Source organism: Balaenoptera borealis (genome assembly GCF_965194805.1).
Source record: "Balaenoptera borealis genome assembly, chromosome: 2".
In the NCBI taxonomy this organism is placed as follows: Eukaryota; Metazoa; Chordata; class Mammalia; order Artiodactyla; family Balaenopteridae; genus Balaenoptera; species Balaenoptera borealis.
Genome location: NC_138867.1, coordinates 171,262,929 through 171,286,625, shown reverse-complemented (window position 1 = coordinate 171,286,625; position 23,697 = coordinate 171,262,929). Strand labels below are relative to the sequence as shown.

The 23,697-nt window shown below is 42.5% G+C and overlaps 1 pseudogene across 1 annotated transcript in view; it reads right to left on the bottom strand.

The window, feature by feature from the left end:
• Nucleotides 1-23,697, bottom strand: part of LOC309624622 (olfactory receptor 7A10-like) — a 95,458-nt pseudogene that overhangs the window by 54,577 nt on the left and 17,184 nt on the right. Inside the window, exon 3 of the transcript XR_014249953.1 lies at nucleotides 17,931-18,570. The product of XR_014249953.1 is annotated as an olfactory receptor 7A10-like (transcript). The remainder of the gene's footprint in view (nucleotides 1-17,930; nucleotides 18,571-23,697) is intronic.

The window sequence follows — 23,697 nt, the reverse complement described above, 5'->3', positions numbered from 1 at the left end:
GTCAGGAGATAACCACACAAATTTACACCAGCTGGTCCCTGAGTTCAAGTCTACGTGGATATATTCTTGAGGTGAGTTAGACATATATATCATCCAAAAAACAAAAAAAAAGTTGACTCCAAAATTACCCTGGAAATTCTGAGTGAGACTCTTTACAAAGGCACAACCATATTAAAGATCACAGCCATCATTCTCCAAACTCCACTCTGGCCATCACTTGCAGGCATTTAACGGGGGTGTTTAATATCCTCTCCAAGATATTGGGCAGGAAGAACAAACACCCTAGCATGTCTGCACCGTGCACCTAGTGTCTCACAATTGAAAAGTAGCTGGAGCTCACCCTGCTGATGGCTTTGCCAGTTTTTTTTTACCTTTTACTAGAGTCCCATCTCTTTTAAGAACTGGAATATATTTTTTGAGGGAAATCAACTATAGGAAAATTCAACTGACAGAGATCATACTGTACTTGACTTTTCTGTTCTTTGCTACATTTATTTGTTGAGACAAACGTCTGTTCTTAGCCTTTTTGTAATGGCTCTGTTAAACAGAACAGACACACAGTACACTGCACATACTTAAAGAACACAATTTAAGTTCTGAAATATGCATATGCCCATGGAACTGCCAACACAATCAAGAAAAGGAACATATCCATCACTTGCAAGTGTTTTTATGCCTCATTCATAAAGCCCCTTTTTTTCCCTCACATTCCACCCCTCCACATCCCCAAGTGACCACTGATATGCTTTCTGTCGTTAGAGATGTGTTTGCAGTTTTCTAGAAATTTATATAAATGGATTCACACAGTGAGGACTCTTTTATCTGGCTTCTTTCACTCAATGTAATTATTTTGACAGTAACTCATATTTTTGTGGGTATCAATAGTTGATCACTTTGTTTTGCTGAGTAGTGTTTCACTGTATGAGTATACCACAGTATGTTTACTCATTCGCCTGTTGATGGGTGCCCGAGGTTGTTACAATTCTGTCTATTAAAAATAAACATGCTATGATGATCCACGTACAAGTCTTTGTATGAACATATGCTTTCTTTTTCTTGCATAAATATCTAGGTGCAGAAAGGCTGGATCATACGGTAGGTGTATGTTCAACTTATAAAGAAACAGTCAAACTGTTGACTGAAGTGACTGTACCATTTTCCTTCCCACTAGCAGTGTAAAAGACTTCCAGTTCCTACACTGCCTCACCAATACTTGGTGTGCTTGGACTTTTCTAATTTTAGCCATTCAATAGGTGTGTAGTGGCATCTCCTGGGGCTTTCATTTTCATTTAGATAATAATTCATTACATTGGGCAACTTCATGTGCTTATTTGCATCCGTACACCTCCTTGGCAGGATCTCTTTTTAAATATTTTTACCCATATTGTTAATTTTTAAAATTTTTTCTAATTACTGACTTTTGAGAGTTCTATACGTGTTAGAGACACAAGTCTTTTCAGGCATATAATTTGTAAATATTTTCTTCCAACCTGTGGCTTTTCTTTTATTAATAATGGCTTCCAAAGATGAAACCCAATTTATCACTTTTTTTCGTTTATGGGTCTTGTTTTTGGTGTCATCTCTAGGAAATCTTTGCTTAACCCAAGGTCAAAAAGATTTTGTCCAAGTTTTAGAGATTTATGTTTTGATCTACATTTAGCTAATTCTTTATATGGTGTGAAGTAGGGATCAAAGGTCATACTTTTGCATATGGCTATCTATGCACAATATCCGTGTGCAATATGCTTCCAGCAACATTTGTCAAGAAGACTATCCTTTCTCCTCAAAATTGGCTTTGCAGCTCTGTTGGAAAATCAGTTGTCCTTATATGTGTGGATATGTTTCTGGGATCTACATTCTATTTGACTGACGTATTATATCTGACTCTTGGTTATAATATATTCTTTTACTGATGTCTTTTCACTTGCTCATGTAAATAGTCTCCCAGTAATATAGCCTTACCATTTGACTGGACATACCTAGGTATACCTGAAATGCATTTGATAAATCGATGGATCTTGCACTCAAACTAGGGTTACTTTCCAAAAACACTTAAAATGTTGAGGTGTAAGAACTATGTATTCTACAGCCTTCCTGCCTCAACCAAGTGTATGTTAACACATCCCCACGAGCTATTTTGCATGTGTATGGGGCTGTAGCGTCTGGGGAGTATGAGAGTGGTATGTGCTGTCTATCCCAAAAGATCATCATACGAGGCAAAGGAAACATTAAGGAAATAGATAGGAATAGTCAAATGCCAAATGTTAAAATATTTCTCATGCGTTTTTAATATTTACATTGAGATAAATAAGCAAATTATTATAAAATAAAATACAAAACCTTAGAGAATATTTCAAAATGCTCTTTTTTGCCAGATGCAACACTAGGAATAAACAGAGGAATTTTCGGAACCAGCTTGTCTTTCCTTTTTTTATCACCATCGAGTGATGGGGTTGTATTTTATTCAGTCTATTGTACATGTGGGTGTGAATAAGATGGAACTTGTCTCAAAAAGAGAAATGAGCAAAGAATATATGTTGTCAACTTGTGTAAAACATTTTCTCATGTTCTGACTCATTTTTCTTTTTATTGGCATTTCAAGGGATTTCGTTTTTTAATTTGACTATTAAAAAACCTTGATAACTTCAGTGCAATCCCATGAAGATAATATCAACAACTGGAATGGAAAATGAAAAGATGATAATAGCAACCAGCACTGTGATATTTCTTGTCAGTGTTCTTTACTATTTAGAATAGTAACAAATCCCATATTCATTTGACTTTTTGAACTTTGGCCTTTACTTTGGTGGAAGAAGTTCCTTTCACTTTGCTTATTATCTGTTTGCAATGAAAAACAATTAATGACCATACTTTGACATGATCCTCTTAGAGTTGTATAGAGGGAGGATAGTTATGCAACTATTTATATATCTATGGGTTCAAGGAAGTTTAAAGGCTTGATATTTGAATCCTGTGGAATGTAGCCTCCTTTCCAACAGGGAAATGAACATATACATGTACTTAATGGAGTTTAAAATAAAGCAACACCTGTTCGTAGAGGCACCTTCTATTCCAGGCATGTTTAGGTACAGGGAAGGGGAACAAGAGCTATAAAACATAATTCTTGTCTATAAGGAGCTTACAGTTTAGGGGGGTTGAGGGCACTCAATGACTCAACGGGGATGAGCCTGATGCAGGTGGCTACAAGGTCACCCTTGGATAAACTCTGCTTTAGGAAAGACCAGCTTACTCTTATTCTGTTAAACTCTTTAATGCGGTGTCCAATAAACCTGAATATCAAGCTCAAACACCACTTTAGAAATGTTTCCAGGGGTGCTAACAGCCAACAAGTTAATATGCTTCCTACACACTTGACACAACTCACCAGAGGTTTTGAATTCGGTGAGCATATTGACCTCCTTTAAGAAAGATCACCATTGAAACTTCGAATGCTAAGTTCTAAGAGAATGAAGTAAGTAATAAGTGATATTCAGGTTCAGAGGTGGAAGAGAAAAGAGGTCTCACCTTGAGTAGAACATGTTGTTGGATTCTCCAAAGTGGCAAACAATAAGGAGAACACTAACCAACTAAGACTCTGAATAAGTTGAGAATTAACATGAAAGCCTAAGATGGAGGTCAAAAGGTCCCCAAGATTGAAGGATACACTTAGGCTGAAAGGGAAACTATTGAAATAGATGTAGAAAATGCTAAATATTTCACAAAAAATTTATTAGAACTAATAAAACAACTTAGCAAAGTTTGTTTGAAGAATATGAAATCAACATATACGCATCACTTGCATTTCTGCACATTAGCAATGAACAATCTGAAAAAGAAATTAGGAGAACAATTCCATTTACAATAGCATCAAAAAGAATAAAATACTTAGGAATAAGCTTAACCAAAGACATGAAAGACTTGTACACTGAAAACTACAGTGTTACTGAAAGAAATTAAGGAAGACATAAATAAATGGAAAGACATCTCATGTTCATGAACTATTGTTAAAATGTCCATATTACACAAAGCTATCTACAGATTTAATGCAATGCCTATCAAAATCCCCTATTTTTGCAGAAATAGAAGAAACGACTCCAAAATTGATATGGAACCACAAAGGACCCTCAATAACCAAAGCAAACTTGAAGACCTCACATTTTCTTTTGAAATGAAGTTTTCTTGTTACTGTGGGTTAAAAATCCAAAGTCCTAAATGTCCATAAATTATCCTCCTAAATTTACATTTTGGTTCATTCTCAGTGACAGGGCTTTCAGTGCCTGAGTGGCATTGAGGGCTCCTTCAATATCTCTAGCTTGGACTTCTGTCACTGACATGGTGTGGGTATCTCAGAGCCTTGGCTCTTTTACCAGTTGATCAAGTCCCGCATGAACCATGCTCAGAAGGGCCCCACGCTTGCTTGCTTTCATGCTCTGCTACTGCTGTCTTGAAATTCTTAATGATTTTATCTTTGAACTTACGTTTTGTAAGTAAAATTTATGGGACAATAAAATATACACATGAGCAGAGGAGACATGTGCAATATGTGTGTCTGCCACCATTCCTGCTGCCCCATTCCCGTCTAGTTTTCACCCTGCTTATGGTGTGCTTTCCATGACATGCTTATTTGGTACCCATTTGGAGTCTTACTGAGTTCCACCAGAATTCTGTGCTACTGGTCACATCCAAGACTAAGTGAAGGTGTTAACAGCTCCGGGAGGCCATGCTTTCCATCTGAATCTGAACTTACTTCTAACACAGAAAGAAAGCAGTTGTTTTTTAAGAAACAAGAATGTCCAAGGAATCTTATCATATCCTTTCTTACTCGTGTTACTTCCCAATATTAGCCAAACACTTCGGCTGAAAAAGATGAAAAAGAGAAGAGAGAACAGCCCATAGAACCCATTTAGGGCTCACCCTAATCCAGTATGATGTCATCTCGATTCTATCTGAAAAAAGAATTTACTTGGGCACAGTCACAGGTTCCAGGTGAACATGAATTTGGGAAGGACACTATGCACCCCAGTGCAAATACTTTCAACAACACTTCTTCTTTGCAGTTTGAACAAGAGGCACTATATTTTCATTTTGCACTGGAGCCCACACATTATGTCACTTTTTACTGTTAGAGCCAATGTTGGAAAAAGGGGCTTCATGAGACAGCCAAGTGAGTCTGTCAACTGAATTCTAGAATTATCCAGACTTACACACTTTGTTGCAGCAAGTTGGTTCCAGGCAAACCCATGTGAAAGGGGCATGTCCACAGTGGAGCAGAGAACTTTTGTCTCTCTATCACCAGACTCACTCCCAAGAGGAAGGAAAGAAGAGCTTAGCAAAGCATGACCAGTTATTCTTCCTAACTTTGCCAGTCAAGTAGGTCACCTCACCCAGCCAGTGTCAGTGAATATAAGAGCAGGGAAGTTAAAAGTTATACTAATCAAATTCCCTTCACATGGAGGTACCATTCGGAACGAGAAGGGAAATTGTCACTAATGCTTCCCTGTTTTTTTCAATCTCTTAACCCACTCAACTATGCCTTTAAGCCTGTAATTAACGGAATATCGCTCTCCCTTCAGGAAAAAGAATAGACCTTTATCAGGACAGTCCTGCTCACACTTTTATGGGGCTACTCATTTGAGTGGCCTCCGGGAACTGCTGGTGGACGACTTAGAGTTTCATCCCAGAAGTCTCTGATATGGGTGAGAAATTGCATTAATTTAAAGTAACTCCAGGGCTACTCATATCCAATGATCAGAAACAACTTTTTGTTCGACCAGCCATCCACAGCACAGCTAACCACAGAAAGCTGATGAGGTTAAATGACACACTAAGGTTAAATACATAAAAGCATCCAGTAATACAATTCAGAAATCATAGAAATGTTGCAAATTTGAAAGTATACCTTTGCCAGTATCAAATTCTTCACAGAGAAATTAAAAGGGCACACATTAAACGCTCTTATGAATTAAGGTCCCAAAGTATTAAAGCCCAATTTTGAAATCAAGTGTCCTTGTTACTGTGGGTTAAAAATCCAAAGTCCTAAATGTCCATAAACAATCCTCCCAAATGTACATTTGGTTCATTCTCAGCGACAGGGCTTCAATGGCCTGAATGGGACTGAGGGCTCCTTCAGTATCTGTAGCTTGGACTTCTGTCACTGACACGGGTGTGGGTCTCTTAGGGCCTTGGCTGTTTTATCAGTTTATCAAGTCCCTCATGAACCATGCTTTTAAAGAGTCTAAAGAGTTCCCAAGATACAATTTGATTTTACAGCACTATCCCCAAAATTTAAAAACAATCTCAAAAGCAAGCCAATCCCCGACTCCTAGAAGAGTGAAACTAGGCACATTTTTGTTCCCAGAATCCAGTACAGAATTCGACCAAAGAACATAGCAGAAACTCAATGGCATTTGAGAGAAAGATAAAGTCTCTTTCGTTTTAGCCTCACTAGGATGTCCATTAGTCTATGCCATTTATTTGAAATTTCTGACCTGCCAACTTCGAACCAGGAGGAATCTTTTAGCCTGACGTTGATTTGTCACTATGAATTTGCCATGTGCAGTGCACAGCCCTGAGCATCTGTCACACGTGGACTCTTGCGTTATCCCTCCTCCTTGATGACCTTGTGGTTCACACTGCAGTACTGAACTGATTATGGCTTCTGTCGAGTGACATTACACCTCCAGTTCTGGTGTGTAGATTTGACAATCCTATGCCGCCATGGCCATTTTCACTGCCTCCTGCTATGGAACTGCATAGACCAAAGGCGGCTGCCTTTAAGAGAACACGTCTTTCTCCAACATAATTGACAAATCCAGTGTCAGCTTGGGTCCACATGTAAAGGGAGTCACTTGAGCCTACGGTAGACCATATGTGTCAATGCCGACAAGTTCTACAAAACATGTTTTCCTTACAATTGAGTCTTTGTCTCAGTCAAGCCTGCTTGGGAAAAACTCTACCTGAAGAGTAAGGCAAGGTGGACGGCTGCCTGAGACTTTCCTGCCCTGTAAACTCCTGCACACTCTCAAGTCAAGTGCCAGGTAAAGGTCTCTGTATACTAAAGACCCTCCAGGTGCCTTATTCATTCCACTCCAGGTATTGCTCAGTCACCTGCAACTCCCTAACACCCCTTTTCTTTATGTCAGACTTTTACTTAAGTGGCTCTAAAGAAACAGCCCCTCTCCCACGCCATAAGCTGCAGCCATCAGCCAAAATCAAAGTACCTTACGGCTGGTATAGTGGGTTGGATGGTGGCCCCATCCAACAAGTATATATCCATGTCCTAATCCTTGACTGTTACATCGTTTGAAAAAAAGGTTTTGCAAATGTCATTAAGGATCTTGAGATGGGATTTCCATCCTATATTATTTGGATGGGTCCTAAATAGAATGACAATTGTCCTTATTATACAAGAAGGGCAGAGGGACATTTGAGACAGACAAAAGAGAAGATACAGACACAGAAAGGGGGTGATGTGAAGACAGAGACAAAAACTGAGTGATGTGGCCTCAAGCCAAGGAAGCTGGCCAACACCAGAAGCTGAAAGAGGCAGGGATAGAGTCTCCCCTAGAGCATCTGTAGGGAGAGCAGCCTTGCTGACACCTTGATGTCACACTTCCGGCCTCTACAACTCTGAGATAGTAAATTTCTATTGTGTTAAGCTTCCAAGTTTATTAGTCTCCCTGCAAGCACGGAGGACACTTATACAGCATGCATTAAACCTTTTCTAGGCTTCAGCACTTTACTGCACAAACCTAAATATTTTCAAACAGTCAAAGGTCTCAACTTCCCACCATACATTAAAGACCAAGGCACTAGACTACCTTCCTTGGCAGTACCAAAATATTTTCCACATGGACATTTTCCTCTCCAAAATGTCTGCTCCTTTCTTTTTATTTCTCAGTGTTCCCAGGTAATGCACCAAATGTTAGGGTCTTTTCATTACCTTCCAGCAAGTACAATGCCTTAATTCCATTTGGTTTGGAATAAATTAGGAAATAAGAGAAAAGAGAAGAGATGGAGGGCCAAATATTCCTGTTACTGTTGATAACCCTGGCTTTAGAATCCAGTTTGAACGCAATGATCACATAAAGGAACCCCAGAATTGGGCAGATTTACTAACTCGTAATACACAGAATGAGAGAAACAGAAGACACTCACTCACACTCTCAAGGGAGAGAACAGAATTAGTCAAGGCAAGCATGCTCACTTAATTCTTTTCAAGCTTTCTATATAAGTTACTTGATCACCCTGGGGCAGAGTCAGTAAAGAAGCAGGGCTGAAATGACCCTAAGAGCTCTCTTGACGGGACTGAAACATCAGGAGCAGAAAAGGAACATTCCCTCACTCCCCACCACCACCACCCCCAGCAGTAAAAAATGATCATCCACATTGACAATGTAAAAGAAATCAGAAACTACGCTAACTCTGATTCACTCTTAGTATACCAACAGCTAATCAGGAGCCTTGTGCAAAAGCATCTTGACTAGTTGCTAATAAAACTCTTTAGAAGCAGACTCCTCCACATGCCTCAAAGGGAAGATGCAGACCTGTATGCTTCAGGATTTTCTCACCAAAACCCCACACAATTTCTTTACTATTCCAGCCAAGTATGGCCTAGCCCTACCCTCATACCTGTTTTTCTTGGTTTAGCAATAAAGAAACATAGATGGAAATAAAGAAGAGCTATCAGGTAGAAAGATATAAAATAGTGGGAAAAATATTATAAGTAGAGTCAAGTAGCACCACCATTTACTAGAAGTGAACTTTCAGCACCAACATTAATATTTTTTCCTGTTATATCTGTAAAGTGATAATAAGTAATATGTACATAACAACTTTTAATTTATTCAAATCTCATTTTTATAACTAACTACTTCACAACAAGTAACATGCTAAGGCAGCATCAATAGATGAAAAAAGGTAGTCCCTGGCCCCAAGGAATGTGGCCCAGGAAAACACAGAGATACGTAAAAAATACAATCACAATACAGTGTAGCGAGTGCAACAATCAGGCATGCAGAAGTGCAAGGGTAGCAAAAAGGAGCGTGTGATCACAACACTAAAAAGAAGAGTGCACAAAAGACATAATATGTAAATTGAGTTTTGAAAAATGAAGTGGGTGTCCCAGGTGCCCCATAGGGAGAAAGGAATTCTTGGAGGAGGGAAAAGCATAAATGAAGACAGTGAATTGTTCTTATAATCCAGAAGCGAAGTAGGCAATGGCAGGAGAAATGATTGGACACAGGCGTCATGAATACTTACATGTCTGCGTTTTAGCAAGTCCATTCTAAAGGAAACTTTGAGGATCAACTCGGGGGGTGGGGGGCCGCGGGGGACAGAACTAGTCATTCCTGCAAGAAACACTGTACAGTTGTGCAAAACCCTGGAACCAGTTTCTACCAACCAACCAAAAAACACGACTTCAAAGGCAACGTGGTTATCACAGGAAGGGCTTGTTTTTGTGTTTGTTTTTAGTTCATTAGGCCTCACTTAGAATTCTGATTCCACAATGCACTTGCGTTGGGATCTTGAACAACACTCATAAACTCTGCAAGTTTCACTATAGTAAGTTTATGTGATTACCTTCATCTGTAATATCCCTGTGTTGCAATCTTAATTAATTAAGATTAATTCATCTTAATCTTAATCTCAAGTTCAGGTCAAACACTAGTTCTTCTGTGACTTCTCCTCTGAACTGATTCAAAAGCCTTCTCTCCTGTCCTCATTTGGCTTCTCTTCTCTTATGGAATCTCATAAGAACTTCTACGACCTCTTTGGTTTTTTGTTGTTGTTGTTGTTGTCGTCTGTTTGTTTGTTTTTTAATTGAAGTATAGTTGATTTACAGTGTTGTGCCAGTTTCAGGTGTAGAGCACAGTGATTCCGTTTTCAGATTCTTTTCCCTTAGAAGTTATTACAGAATATTGAGTATAGTTCCCTGTGCCATAGAGGAGATCCTCGTTGTATCTATTCTATGCCTTCTTGACCGTAGCACTTGTTGTATCATTTTTATGTCTGTTGTGGTTTTGTGACTGAACAGGAAAATTTTCTATTTGTTCATGTCCTGGCCCTTCCTTTAAAATGTGTTCATTTATCTATTTCATATTTATTGACTATATCTTAGATACCGTGTTAGCTGCTTGTTCTAGATGTTAGTAAAATATAGACCTTCCTGCTCAAAGGGTCACAGTATTTGTGGGAAAACAAAAAAATGAACAACCTATGTCTCAAATAGCTTTGTACTTCCCGAAGAGAACACACCTCGTAGGTACAATAAATATATGTATTATACATAAATGTATAAATAGTTAATGGCATTAAAAACTTGAGATAACTGCTTTTCTATTCTGAGGAAACGATCATTACATTTCACCAGGAGCTCAATACCACTCTGAGAATGAGGGCTTAACCCCCATCCTGACTCACTGCATCGCTTTCTTACATGAAAATAGACAAGTCTGTACATACTCTCTATAAAAAGGCTTATCTGGCATGAATTTCAGATAGCAAGAAGAAAAATTCAAGAGGTTCAGAGAAGCATCCAGAAGCTCAGATGATTGTCTGGCACTAATACAACTTGCTTGACAGGAAAATAGAGCCGTAAATCTCACAAAATTAGATGATCTTTTAAGGATTTCAAAACCTCCTGCTATTAATTGGAAATCCTAGAAGAACAGCTTCTTTTAAACTATGCTGATAATATGCTTTACAGCTTAATATTCAGAAGCCTATGTTGTGGCTAAGTGAGCATCAGGAAAGAAGGAAACTTGTGGTTTAGCTCCATTTACTCCGGAACCTCTGGTCAAAACATCTGCTTCTGTGCTCAGCCATCTTATCATCTGTACAATGGAGGCAACTCTAAGAAAACATAGTTACAGAGATGTTGCACAGCTTCGTGTGTCATTGTCTTCATTTGTTTCAGAAAACCAATCACATCTAAGCTACGACTGAAAGAGTGCAATGTTATTTGGGGTCATCTAGTGCAGCTCTGTCAAAGTAAAGAAAAGGAAAGGGGCCTAGAATAACTATAATTTTCCCAAGAGGACACAATTATTTTATGGTAAATCTGGGTCAAGAACCCTGATCTCTTTGATGCCATTCCATTGTTCTTTCGTTGGGTTCTGAACAACCCAGAGAAAGAAAGAGAAATCAAATTCCTCTGTGCTGTGTCACTGCTACAGGACGTGGCAAGATTCGAATTGGAGAACTACATATTAAAAGGTATCTGGGAAATTCTTCAAACTAATTGAGATATAGACCAGGTACATAAAAAACAGTATGTGTTCTCAAGATGATTCTGTGGAATGAACAGAACAGAACATAAACAATCAAATAATAACACAAATCATTTTTATAGATTTTTAAACCTTACAAAGCATTTTCATGTTCATTATCTAATTTAATCCTCAAATCAACTCCATGAGACAGTTATTATTTTCCCATTAGAAATGACCACATATTAAATCCTTAGTGATTGCTCAAGAAAAGCTGAAATCTTGAGTGTTACATCTATTAATGCCAGGGTTGGGTGTTTTCCCATGGGAACACTGGATGCTAAAATCAACAGGGATTTTCAGCTCAAGATGGCAGACTAGGAAACATTTACTTTCTCTTCCTCCTGAAACCATGTTTAAATAAAACTGTAGAAATACCAAAATTAAGCAACCAATAAAAGCCAAGACATTGTGGAAGTCATCAACCACAGAAAGATTTCAACACATTTTGAGAAGGCAAACAATGAAATGGAGGAGCCATGAATAAAATAATTAAGAAAAGACTACCCTAAGTAGGGTCTGCACAAAGCCAGTCAGCTTTTGCTGAGCTCTGGTTATAGTAAAGGGCAGAGGAAAGAAGAGGGGCTGAAAACAAGGAGACAAACATCATTTTAGGAACAAAAGTTCATTTAATGAGCTCCAGGGAACACCCAGCCTGCTGCCATACTAACTCATGAATTACAATGGATTGTTGGTAAGCAAGACAAGAAAACAGGGAACAAACAAAACAAACAAAAATCAAGACATTGTTTCTTACTGAACTCTTCTCAAATGAGATCAAGGAATTATGGTTCAATGCCACAGCTGTAAATCATTTCTGCTCCGGGAGAGGTTAGAAAGGGCTTATAATATTTACCCCTTTTGTTTCAGACAGAATTTAGGTCTGAGCAAAACCTTTTGTGTCCTCAAACCTCAAAGTTTATTGGGGATGGAAGTCCAAATTAGCTGTCACATATCATAAAAAGAATCTCATGGGCAGAGGGTCAAACTAATTTTGGAATATATGAATTATGCCCAGTGTTATTTTCAATAGATTTTAAACTAAAATATATAAATAAATTTTTACTGATCTATATGACTCTGGGTTCTGAAACTTCTACATGTCACATGCGTGATACATAACACACAATGTCAGCCCCAGGAGAGAGAAAACACTCCAATGAAGCAAGCCAAAGAAACAAGTTTCAAACAAGGTAAAGTCATGTGTAGACCAGGATTTTTCAATTCTTTCCTGTCATGCTGAAGCTTCCAGCTCCTGAATAACAACACATGTTTCCCTTGCCCTAGACACCCAAGAGTATGTCTCCTCTCTTGGGCATAAGAATCGCTAGAGTTACATATGTGTAGTAAACAGTGGACCCAGCTGGCATACTCACAATGACCAAATTCTGTTGATCGTACTTTAAACCAATACCTCACTCCACGATGAAGTTGCAATAAATGATATATTTGCTTTCCAGACACGAATGAGATGCCTTACTGGATATACTCCAGGAAGGCCAGAGAAACTGGAATAATTTACTGGTGAATTTCTTTCCGGATAGCCCATGATTTGTCTAGAACATAATCTTTACATATCTGGATCCTTCACACTAGACCAAAGGGAAAATCTGGGCTGCAAGCCTCAGTTAGAAATGTGGGGCGCTGCTATGCTGACAGCTGGTGCTCCCTGACCTGTATCTTCTGAGACTAGAACCCCATGTGGTGGATGAACAATTCATGAGCTGAACAAAAGAAGACCTCCTAAAGGGCAGTGTATGTGTTCCTCACACGTATGGCACTTAGGGCTAAGTACCATAAGGGCCACAAGAAAAAAACCCAAAAGTAACACATGAAGCATATATGATAAGGAGGCGCCACAGTCCAGAGCACGAGCTCTGGAATCACACAGGCTTGCTTCGAATCCTAGCTAAGCCACTACCATCTGTATAACCTGAAGAATAGTCGAAGGTTTAAATGTTGTTTTACCAAATTTTGAAAAGGAAGTGAAGAAAGAACCTATCTGCCAGGAAGGGACATCATGGGGTGCAGCACCCAGTCGGGTCAGGGCTCTGCATCCCCTGCTCAGAAACCTTCGCCACCTGGCTCATGGTGATGCTGGCAGCTGAGCAGCCCTGGAGAAGTTGCTCCCGTCATCAGGCCTCGCAGAGAAGCTGGGGAGGTCCCTGGAGGAGGCGGGCCACAGCCTGGCAAGCTCTGGGTGCCTCCTGCACTCAGCTCTGAACAGGCTCTGGCCCCTGGGCCCCTTGGGGGGGAAGGGCTGGCCGATACATTCACAGGGCTGAGGGGCCTGCAGAGCCGGTGCCCAGGCAGGGTGAGCTCTGCAGGAGAAGGCTTCCAGAGTCCCCAACAGTCTCCGCATGGTGGCCCATCCGGTGCCAAACACCTGCCACCCACAGCGAGAAGTCCCAGCCACTAGAAAGTCCAGAAGGGGTCGGGCTCTGGGGCCCCGCCCTTTGCCCTTGGGCCGGGGTTTCTCCAGGGGCTGGGCTTGCATGCGCCCCCCCGCCCTGCCCCGCCCGTCCTTTCTCTGTGACGAGTACAATGGACATGTCACAAGCGCCAGGCTGAGCCATCCAGTGTCCAGTGCGTGCTAGACCTTGAGAGGAGGTGAAGTGAAGGAGAAGCTCTCCCAGTTTCACACTCTGTTCTCGGATCGCTTGGCGCACAACCGGTCCTACATGGGCAATTTACTGTGTAAATTTCGTACCTGGCTCCGCCACCGCCGCCGGCCCCACCGCCCGCCCCGCCGTGGAGCCCCGGTGGGCTGTCACCCGCTGATTTTGCCCTCCTGGGAGGCTGCCACATCTGACCGGGACCACCCTGCTGCTCCAGCGCCTGCCTTCTGCCCTGAGCAGGGAGTCAACGTCAGGAAGCCGGTACCATCCAGTCACCTCCCACTGAGGAGAAGGGGGCTGGGGAAAACAGGGGCAGAATGGAAAATGACAGCCTGGGAAGGAGGTGAGAAGAGGGAGGTGAAGGTCCCATCCCATGCCGTGCTGTCCTCTGCCCCAACCGCATGCTGCTCCCTGCTGCTGGAGAAGCCAACAAAAAAAGTGCTGGGTGAAGACCACCGGCCCAAATCACCAGGCTCACCGATGTCTGGGAAGGAGCTGCAGCGTGAAGAGTCTTCACGCATCCCAACAAGAAGCTCCTCTTCCCTGCTATCTACCAGCAGTAGGTCCTGGAAGCGGAAGATTCCCCTGCCGCTTTTTCTGCCGCTGCCAAGGCTGAGTTCACCCCCGTCGGGGAACGAGGCACTGACATGGGATCGAGGTGAGCTGCCCCCTCCTCCTAAGCTTCCGTGCTTAGCTGCTGCCAAAAACCCAGGCACCTTGGAGAAGAACATTCAGTGTCGCTGGAAAAAGATCCCCAAGAATGTAAGGAAGGTCCAGCCACCGTTCCATGAAAAAGAACCCCCAACACCCATCTGTGTAGCTCCTACCCCTCCTTTATACTCACCTACCCCTCTTCCAGCCCCTACCATCAATCCCCCTATTGTAACTGGGCAGCCCAGGACTTCTGTGGCAATCCCTTCCACCAGCATGGTCACGGCATCTGGAAGTGTGACCTTGCAGCCTAGCGTCTACATGGACACTGCTGCCCCTTCCGGAGCTGTCATTTTCCATTCGGCTCCTGTTTTCCCCAGCCCCCCATTTACAGCTTCGGCCAGCATCGGTGCTTCAGCAGGCAGCAGCTCTGACACTGTACCTATGGACACCACACCTCCTTCCCAGGCTGTCATTTTCCATTCGGTTCCTGCTTTCCCCAGCCCCCCAGTTACGACTTCGGCCGTCACCAATGCTTCAGCAGGCAGCAGCTCTGACACTGTACCTATGGACACCACACCTCCTTCCCAGGCTGTCATTTTCCATTCGGCTCCTGTTTTCCCCAGCACCCCAGTTACGACTTCGGCCGTCACCGGTGCTTCAGCAGGCAGCAGCTCTGACACTGTACCTATGGACACCACACCTCCTTCCCAGGCTGTCATTTTCCATTCGGTTCCTGCTTTCCCCAGCCCCCCAGTTACGGCTTCGGCCGTCACCGGTGCTTCAGCAGGCAGCAGCTCTGACACTGTACCTATGGACACCACACCTCCTTCCCAGGCTGTCATTTTCCATTCGGCTCCTGTTTTCCCCAGCCCCCCAGTTACGGCTTCGGCCATCACCAATGCTTCAGCAGGCAGCACCTCTGACACTGTACCTATGGACACCACACCTCCTTCCCAGGCTGTCATTTTCCATTCGGCTCCTGTTTTCCCCAACCCCCCAGTTACAGCTTCGGCCGTCACCAATGCTTCAGCAGGCAGCAGCTCTGGCACTGTACCTATGGACACCACACCTCCTTCCCAGGCTGTCATTTTCCAGTCTGCCCCTGTCTCCAGGCCGAACCAATAGACATTTCACAGGGCTGTTTCTAGTTCTGGGAACACACCTCCCAGTAGTAGCAATGCCTCAGCCCATGACTCGACTCATTTACCTGCAACGCCGGCCAACAGATAGACCAACACTTCAAGCTTCCTTGGACCCAGGTCTCCCGTCTCAGGCCACACTGGGGGCCAACGATGGGCAGAGGCCTAACGATCATTTTCTGGTGGGAAACCCAGCAGCCTCAGCACAAGATAAAGTCCTAGTCGCCCCTGCAGCCCAGCCACCGCGAGTCAGCATCATGCCGGCAGCTTCGCCAGCTTCCCTATTCGCCACCACCAGCAACACGCAGCCGGCCTTTGGCGACAACCCAGGCATTCTCCCCAGGGCTGTGTCCATTGCTACTGGCTTTGGACTTGCCACCAGGATGCCCAGTACTGGGGACAGTGGCTCGCTCTTTGCCAACACCACACCGGGCCCACTGTTCATGGGACCTGCAGCCCCTACGGCCGCTGGGAGCCTTGGGGTCGGTGTGTCAGCCCCAGGCCTCACTCACTCACAGGCATCCAGACCACTTAACTTCGGGGCAGGACTAAGTGGGGCACCCAGCACCGCTTCTGTTCCTACTTCGGGCCAGACAACCTGCCATCTACCTGACCACGGCAAGGCTGCTGCAGTAGGAGGGCCAGGCACCATCCCAGCATTTGGGAACATACCGGATTCCACCTTAAATCCAAACACCTGGGGCCCACCTGGGCTGAATACAGGTGGTACGGTGATGGCAGGGGACAACACCATCCCCACGATGGGAGGCCCTAGGGTTCCCACTTTCCGTCACTGCACACAGGGCCCATCTGGACGGAGAAAATCTACATTTAAAAGTTCCATCACCAAGGAGAAGAAATCTGTGTCAAGGGACATGTCAGTTTCCACCTTCTAACAGAGCACACCACATCTGTTGCAGTTGCAAGTGTGGTTATCACCCGTGGGTTTCAACACACTTCTAGTTCTACCTTATTGCCAAGCACAAGGGGCCCACCTGCCCACAACCTAGGTGGTGGTCGTCTAGGAGGGAACAACATCATGCCCATGATTGGAGGACCTGCTATTCCCGCTTACAACTGGGACCCACCTGGCCAACACACAGGTGGTGCGGATGGAGGGCACAACATCTCACCGGTGCTGGGAGGCCCTGTGTCAATAACTGCCATCAGACTTGGAACCCATCTGTGCAGAGAACGGGGGGGTGGCATGGGGGACAGCACCACACCTGCTGTGACTGGATACACTTCTGGTGCCACATTCATACAAAGCACCTGAGGGCCCCGCTGGTCAAAACCCAGGTGGTGCCATGGGGGATACCAGCATCCATACTTAGAGAGGAAGCTCCACTCTCAGGAAGGACACTGGGGTCCCCGAGTCAGGACGCCCCTCTGACTTAGACGAGCCAGCATTGTGTTTGCAGGCCCCTGGTCACGGCAGCTGTGCCTGTGCTCACAGGAGTCTGGCAGCCGCATAACCTGCCCAGGGCTTCATAGGAGCCACCAGCGAATTCCTTTCTTCTATGAAGAAACTCAACAAATGAAGAGCAGGTCTTATTCTGCAAACTGTGTGTCACCATGAATGGACTTTGCCTCACTGGAAAGTGGCTCAGCCCCTTGAAGTGAAACTTCACCTCCTCTCTTCCTACAGCAAGCCGGAGGACCACACCTCAGGGGTGTGCTAGTGTGTGTGTGTCTGTGTGCAAGTGTGTGTGTGTGCGTGTGTGTGTGTGCTGGAGGGTTAGGAGCATATGAGCCCACTTCAGAACTACACCAGACTTGAGAAGCTCCAGTTAGGAGAATGGAAGAGAGCTGGCTGTATCATCCACTGTGCCATCCCTGGCTTGACTGTTAACTTGGCGGACCCAAGTTTTCCCTAGACTTGGAACTGGCAGGATGCCCACTGCTGTTTTCAGATGCTTCCTCTCCCCCTATGCATTTGCCTCAATGGGCCTTTCTCTTTCCCAGCTTTATGTACATATATATATGTCAATAAAACCTTGTTCGTATTAATCTGCTTCTGTTTATGTGTCTTTACTCACTGACTCAGCTGTAGAGGAAGAACTGACATATATGAGTGGTGATGTGGGAGCCAGACTTAAGACACCAAAATTTTGTGTCCCACTGACTGGGATGTGGAATTAGGCACACATTATGGCTGCACGTGCTGACTCCTGAAATCTGTTTTCAGTGTAACGAGTGACAATCAGGAGGAACTAAGGTCCAGAGGAGGGAGAGTTGGGGTGACTCACCCTGACTGATTAAGTGTGCTGATGTGTCCAATCCCTGCCGACCCCTGGAGCAGTGCATTGAGTGGGCCGCACGTATCTCAGACGAATGTTTTTCTCAGACTGATGAAGAGAAGCGACAGGACTTGCCTGTGGTGATGGCAGTTTTTGACAGAAATACCTGCAGCATCCCCAAATCCCAAATCTCTTTCATTGGCTATTTCATCACAGACATGTTTGCTGCTTGGGACGCCTTTGGAGACCTGCCTGAGTTAACCCAGCATCTTGACAACAATTTTAGATACTGGAAGGGACGGGACGAAATGAGGCTGCGGAGCCTCCGCCCGCCTCCGGAACAGTGGGCGACACTGCCTGGGGCCCTGACGCGCTGTCCCTCCAGTCACTTGGGATTCCTGAGGGCGGTCAGAGTTCCTTGGTCCTTTCGTCCCCCGGTCTGCAGAGCCTGTCAGAGCACACAGGGACGTCGGCAACCTTCTGTAGCCACCATCTGATGCCACTGCCATAAAGTGAGACTTAGTCCACTCAAGGTACCTGGGCCTGCTGCGGGGGCTCTTCAGAAAGTCACGTGAGAACCACGGTTTGCATTCGCGTCCGTTAAAACATGAGCTCGGGACTGCCCCCGCAAAGGACGGAGATGGATTTCCTGCCAGTGACAGAGAGTGTCTTGTTACAATTTCTCTCAGTTATGTTCAGCACTTAAGAACAGCTAATGGCAATCGGATCTTTTTTCAAATCATAGAAGGTGCAATCACTCACTTTGGAACACTACTGAAAGTGACTTCTCTTTTAAAATTGAACAGAAAATGCAGACAAAGAAATTTTGAAGTTGATTATTAATATCAATTATTACAATGTTTTATTTATTTTATTAGAAGTTCAATATTTTCTATGAATTTAAAAATACTTCAAAGCCAAAGCCAACTTTAAATACCATGACCAAATTTACATGATTCATATACATTAGATATGTATTACTTCGTGTACAGACTTATTTTCATAATGCAAATTTAAAATATAAAATGACACATTTTTACTGCAAAAAACAAAAACCACACTGGAGGCTAGATAATCCCTGATGTGTGATAAGGAACCACACTTTATGACTGAACTTTTCGAAAATGCTGAAATGTCTTTTGGGGCATCTTTTTATTCAATTGAGACTTAGGCCAGTCATCTTCATACATTCCCACTACACCCAGAGAGGATGGATTTGGCATCCAGGTTCATGTGTCTGGAGAAACAAAGGAAGAGTTCATACCTGCTCTGTAATTACTGAAAATTTAAGTTGACCTCAAATGTACCATGCTGCTTAAAACAGCAGAAAAGATCCTCTTTAATAACTGGCTTGGCTCTGAGCTAACCCACTAAAATATCAAATCACGAGAGTTATAATTGTGCCCAGTTCTGGCTGACCCTAGAGCTCTGCTGGGCCTCCACTAGGTTTAATAATGGCAAGATTCCTGAGTCTGTGCAGCCTATCTTCCAGTTGGAGGGGAGAACAGAAACCCATGTACATTCTCTGGTAGGTTCGCCAGGAATAAATGCTATGGAGATTAAGCAGTATATGGTGAGGTGAGATTGTGGGCAGAGAGGAGCAAGCCTTTCAGCTTAAACGGTAGACAGGATAAGTTTTACTGGGAAGGTGGAATTTGAACAGTCTAGAGGGAGGCAGATGAGTCAGACATCTGAGGGAAAAGCATTCCAGATCATGGGAATAACCTCTGCAAGGCCCAGAGGAAGGATGCCAGTGTCCTCAGGGAAGAATTAGTAAATAATGTGGCTGGAATAGAGTCAGCAAGTAGGAGGGAGGGAAGGAGGAAAGGAGGACAGAGAAGATGTGTGTGGAATTCCCTGCATCACCATTTACTGATTGAGTGATCACAAACAGTTAATTCAACCTTCAAGTGTTGCAGTGAACTCAGTGCTTTTCCTATGGCCTATTGACCTCTCAAGAGTTTTGGAAGGATAAAATAATGTAGGGAAGTGACTTATAAGCCATTGTTACTGTTCTATACATAAGGATAGATGGGTAGACAGATAGATATAGATAGATAGATACATAGATAGATAGATACATAGAGAGATGATAGATAGACAGATAGATGATAGAGAGATAGAGATATATAGACAGACAGATAGCTAGATAGACAGATACATAGAAAGACAGATAGAGACAGAGAGATAGAGAGAGAGAGAGAAAGAGAGAGATAGGCAGATAGAGAAGAGAGAGAGAGATAGAGAGATAGATAGAGACATAGATAGATAGAGATAGACAGAGAGATAGAGACAGAGAGATAGATAGACACACAGATAGATAGACAGACAGATAGACAGAGAGATAGATAGATAGATAGATTGATAGATAGCTAGATAGACAGATAGATACATAATAGTTAAGGACTGAATTTCTGTAAAATCATAATTTTAAATAATAGTTTCATTGAGATATAATTTACTTTCCATATTATTTAAAGTGTACAATTTAATGTGTTATGCATCTACCACCACAATCAATTGTAAAACTTTCATCCACCCCCCCCCCCCCAAATAATCTACTATAAGTCACTCACTCCCCCACTTCTCCGAACCCTAGGCAGCCACTAATATACTTTGTCTCTACAGATTTGCCTAGTCTGGACATTGCATACAAATGGAATCATACAATTACTTAGCATGTTTTCAAGGTTCATCTATGTTGTAGCATGTATCAGTACTTGATTTCTTTTTATGGCTGAATAATATTCCATGGTGTGGTTATTACTGTGTTTCATTGATCATTCCCAGTAAATGGCCATTTGGGTTATTTCCTCTTTGGGGCTCTTATGAATAATGCTGCTGTGGTTGGATTTACGTGCAAGTTTTGTATGCAGGTCTACATTTGTTTTTTAAATTAACAGACTATTTTGGAGCTGTTTCTGGCTTACAGAAAAATTAAGCAGAAAGGACAGAGTTCTCATACTTCCTTACCTCTCAACCCAGTTTCCCCTATTATTAACATCTTACATTAGCATAATATATTTGTTATAGTTAATGAACCAATATTGATACATTATTACTAACTAATGTCCATGCTTTACTTTACACTTCACTCTTTGTTTTGTACATTATATGATTTTTGACAAATGTGCAATAACCTGTATCCACCATTACAGAACCATACACAGGAGTTTCTCTGCCTTTACAATTCCGGGCTTCACCCATCCTTTTCTCCCTCCCCACAACCTCTGGCAACCACTGATCTTTTGATTGTCTCCACACTTTTGCTTTTTCCTAAATTTCATATAGCTCCAATCATATAATATGCATGTAGCCTTTGCAGATTGGCTTTTTTTCACTTAGCAATATGCATTTAAGCTTCTTCCATGCCTTTTCATGGCTTCATAGCCTTTTCTTTTTATTGCTGAATGCTATTCCTTTGTATGGATACACAATAGCTTGTTTATCCATTCACCTATTGAAAAACATCTTGGTTGATTTCAAGTTTTGGCAATTATGAAAGAAACTGTTATAAACATCCATGTGCAGGTTTTTATGTGGACATAACTTTTCAGTTCCTATGGGTAAATACCAAAGAGCATGATGACTAGATCACTGTATGGTAAAAGTATGTTTAGTTCTGTAAGAAACTGCCAAGTATCCTGCTAGCAACAAATGAGAATTCGAGTTGTTCTGCATCGTCAACAACTTTGGTATTTCAGTATTTGGATTTTAGCCATTTGAATAGGTGTGTAGTGGTATCTCATTATTGTTCTAATTTAAAATTCCCTGATGACATGGAATGTGTAGCATCTTTTCATATGCTTATTTGCCATGTGTCTATTTTCTTTGTTTAATCATAGTTGTTTTGTTTTTTTTTTAACCAATGCCTGGTAACTCTTGTCCTCCTTTGTCTATTTATATTGTCTTCTTTCTTTCTTTCTTTCTTGTTCTGTTTTTTTTTTTTTGAGCTTTGGATCATTTAGTCTTTTTCCTGGTATATCAAATTATTTTTTATATTAAAACTGGGCTTAACTTATTTTAGGAAACTATAAAGATACCTCCACATTCTGGATGTCGTTATCGTTCTCTTGAAAAGATTTCCTTTTGCCCATGGCAGACAGTTACTATAGGGACTGGAAACCTTAGTCCATTCTCAGTTTGAGCTCATTCAAAGCTGTTTTTCAGTCTGTGTGAAGGTTGCTGTATTTCTGTCTTGTCCTTCCTCTACGGGTGTTGCCCTTTGGGATTACCATATGAGTGTTTGGATTCTCCCTATTCCCAGCTACCCATGTATTTGTTAGGCTTTAAATGTAATGGTTTCCGCAGCCCTGTGAGACTAAAGATACACTTAGCTTGTCATTCCATTAGTTGTTGCCTTTAGCTTGAGCTTTTGCCGTTTGGCTTCTGTGGTTAGAGTCTTTTGAACTCCTTGGCTTTTCAGCTCCTAGTCTGTAAGATTTGAATCAGCAAATGCCCCAAGGAGAAAAGCTGCACCAAATGTCAAGCTTGCGTCTGTGTTTCCCTTCTCTCCAGAACTTGGCCCACATGTCTTGGTGTCTCTCTAACATTCAGATGCCAGCGAACAGATGTTTTCTTACTTTATCCAGCTTTTCTAAAATGTCTTTAGACTTCACCTGATCTTATGTTATTATTCAACTATCATCTCAATTACCCCTAGGAAGAAAATCTACAATTTCATGTTTTATTGTCTTATTTTCTATATTACCTCAGTTTCTGTAGAGACCTTTTACCTGACTGTTCAGTCTAGTTCCTGTGTTACCAGTAAGATGGAGATAAGGTGGAGGCTAAGAATATTGGGGGGAAACCACTGATGAATGATAGGTCTCGTTCGTTTTGTTTTTCCTCTCCTTATTTACTCCGGCAGCCTACATTTGCCTTTCTTCATTTGACCCAGTTGCCCAAATAAGGAACCCACTCTGGCAAAGACCTGACTTTACTCTCATAAATGTCTGCATGTTAGGATTAGCGAGATGATGAACACCATGCCAAAGCTCTTGGTGTGAGACTTTTGCAGACTTTTGTTATCCCTTTAGTTTGCCTCTTGCCATCACTGCTCAGATTGTTGAGGTTTTCTAAGATTCTGTAGGTCAAACCTCTCTACCTGCATACCAGATGAGCCCTTCTCTCTTTCCTGAGCTCACCTGCGGGAGGTTAGCCCTCGGTTTTTCTTTTTCCCCATCCAATCATAATTGTTCATGAATTCCAAAAAGCCCTCAAAGTACCTGTCATCCCTTTCTCTCCTCTCTTTTTTACCAACACTGTTAAATGTTAAGCATATATTTGCATACCTCTTTCTTACTTACAATGGAATACTGGAAGGCGCGATCATGCAGTGTGAGCCCCACCAAACTAGGACTCATACAACACTCTCCCCCAGGCCTAAACCTGTGACATCCACTGGTTTTCTTATAATATCTTATATGTATCTCAATTCGTAATGATTTAGTTAATTCCTGAGTTATGTGACAATAAGAAATCAGTCAAATTAGCACTACAGAAGCACAGCTTAGACCTAGGGACCAGAACCAAGGACCACAAAAACCTGTTAACCAATAAGTTTCACTTGTACTTTGTGTTTAACAAGTGCTGAGGGTGAATGGGAAGTGAGGGAAAAGGAGTTTAACTTCATATCACAGAAACTTGCACTAAAATGAAGAGGAAAATGACCCAGTTCCTGGTTCAAGTCACTATAATCTGCTTCAATAAATAATAACAGCACATAAGAAAAACAAACACTATATGATAGGAACAATGGATAATTAATTACCAG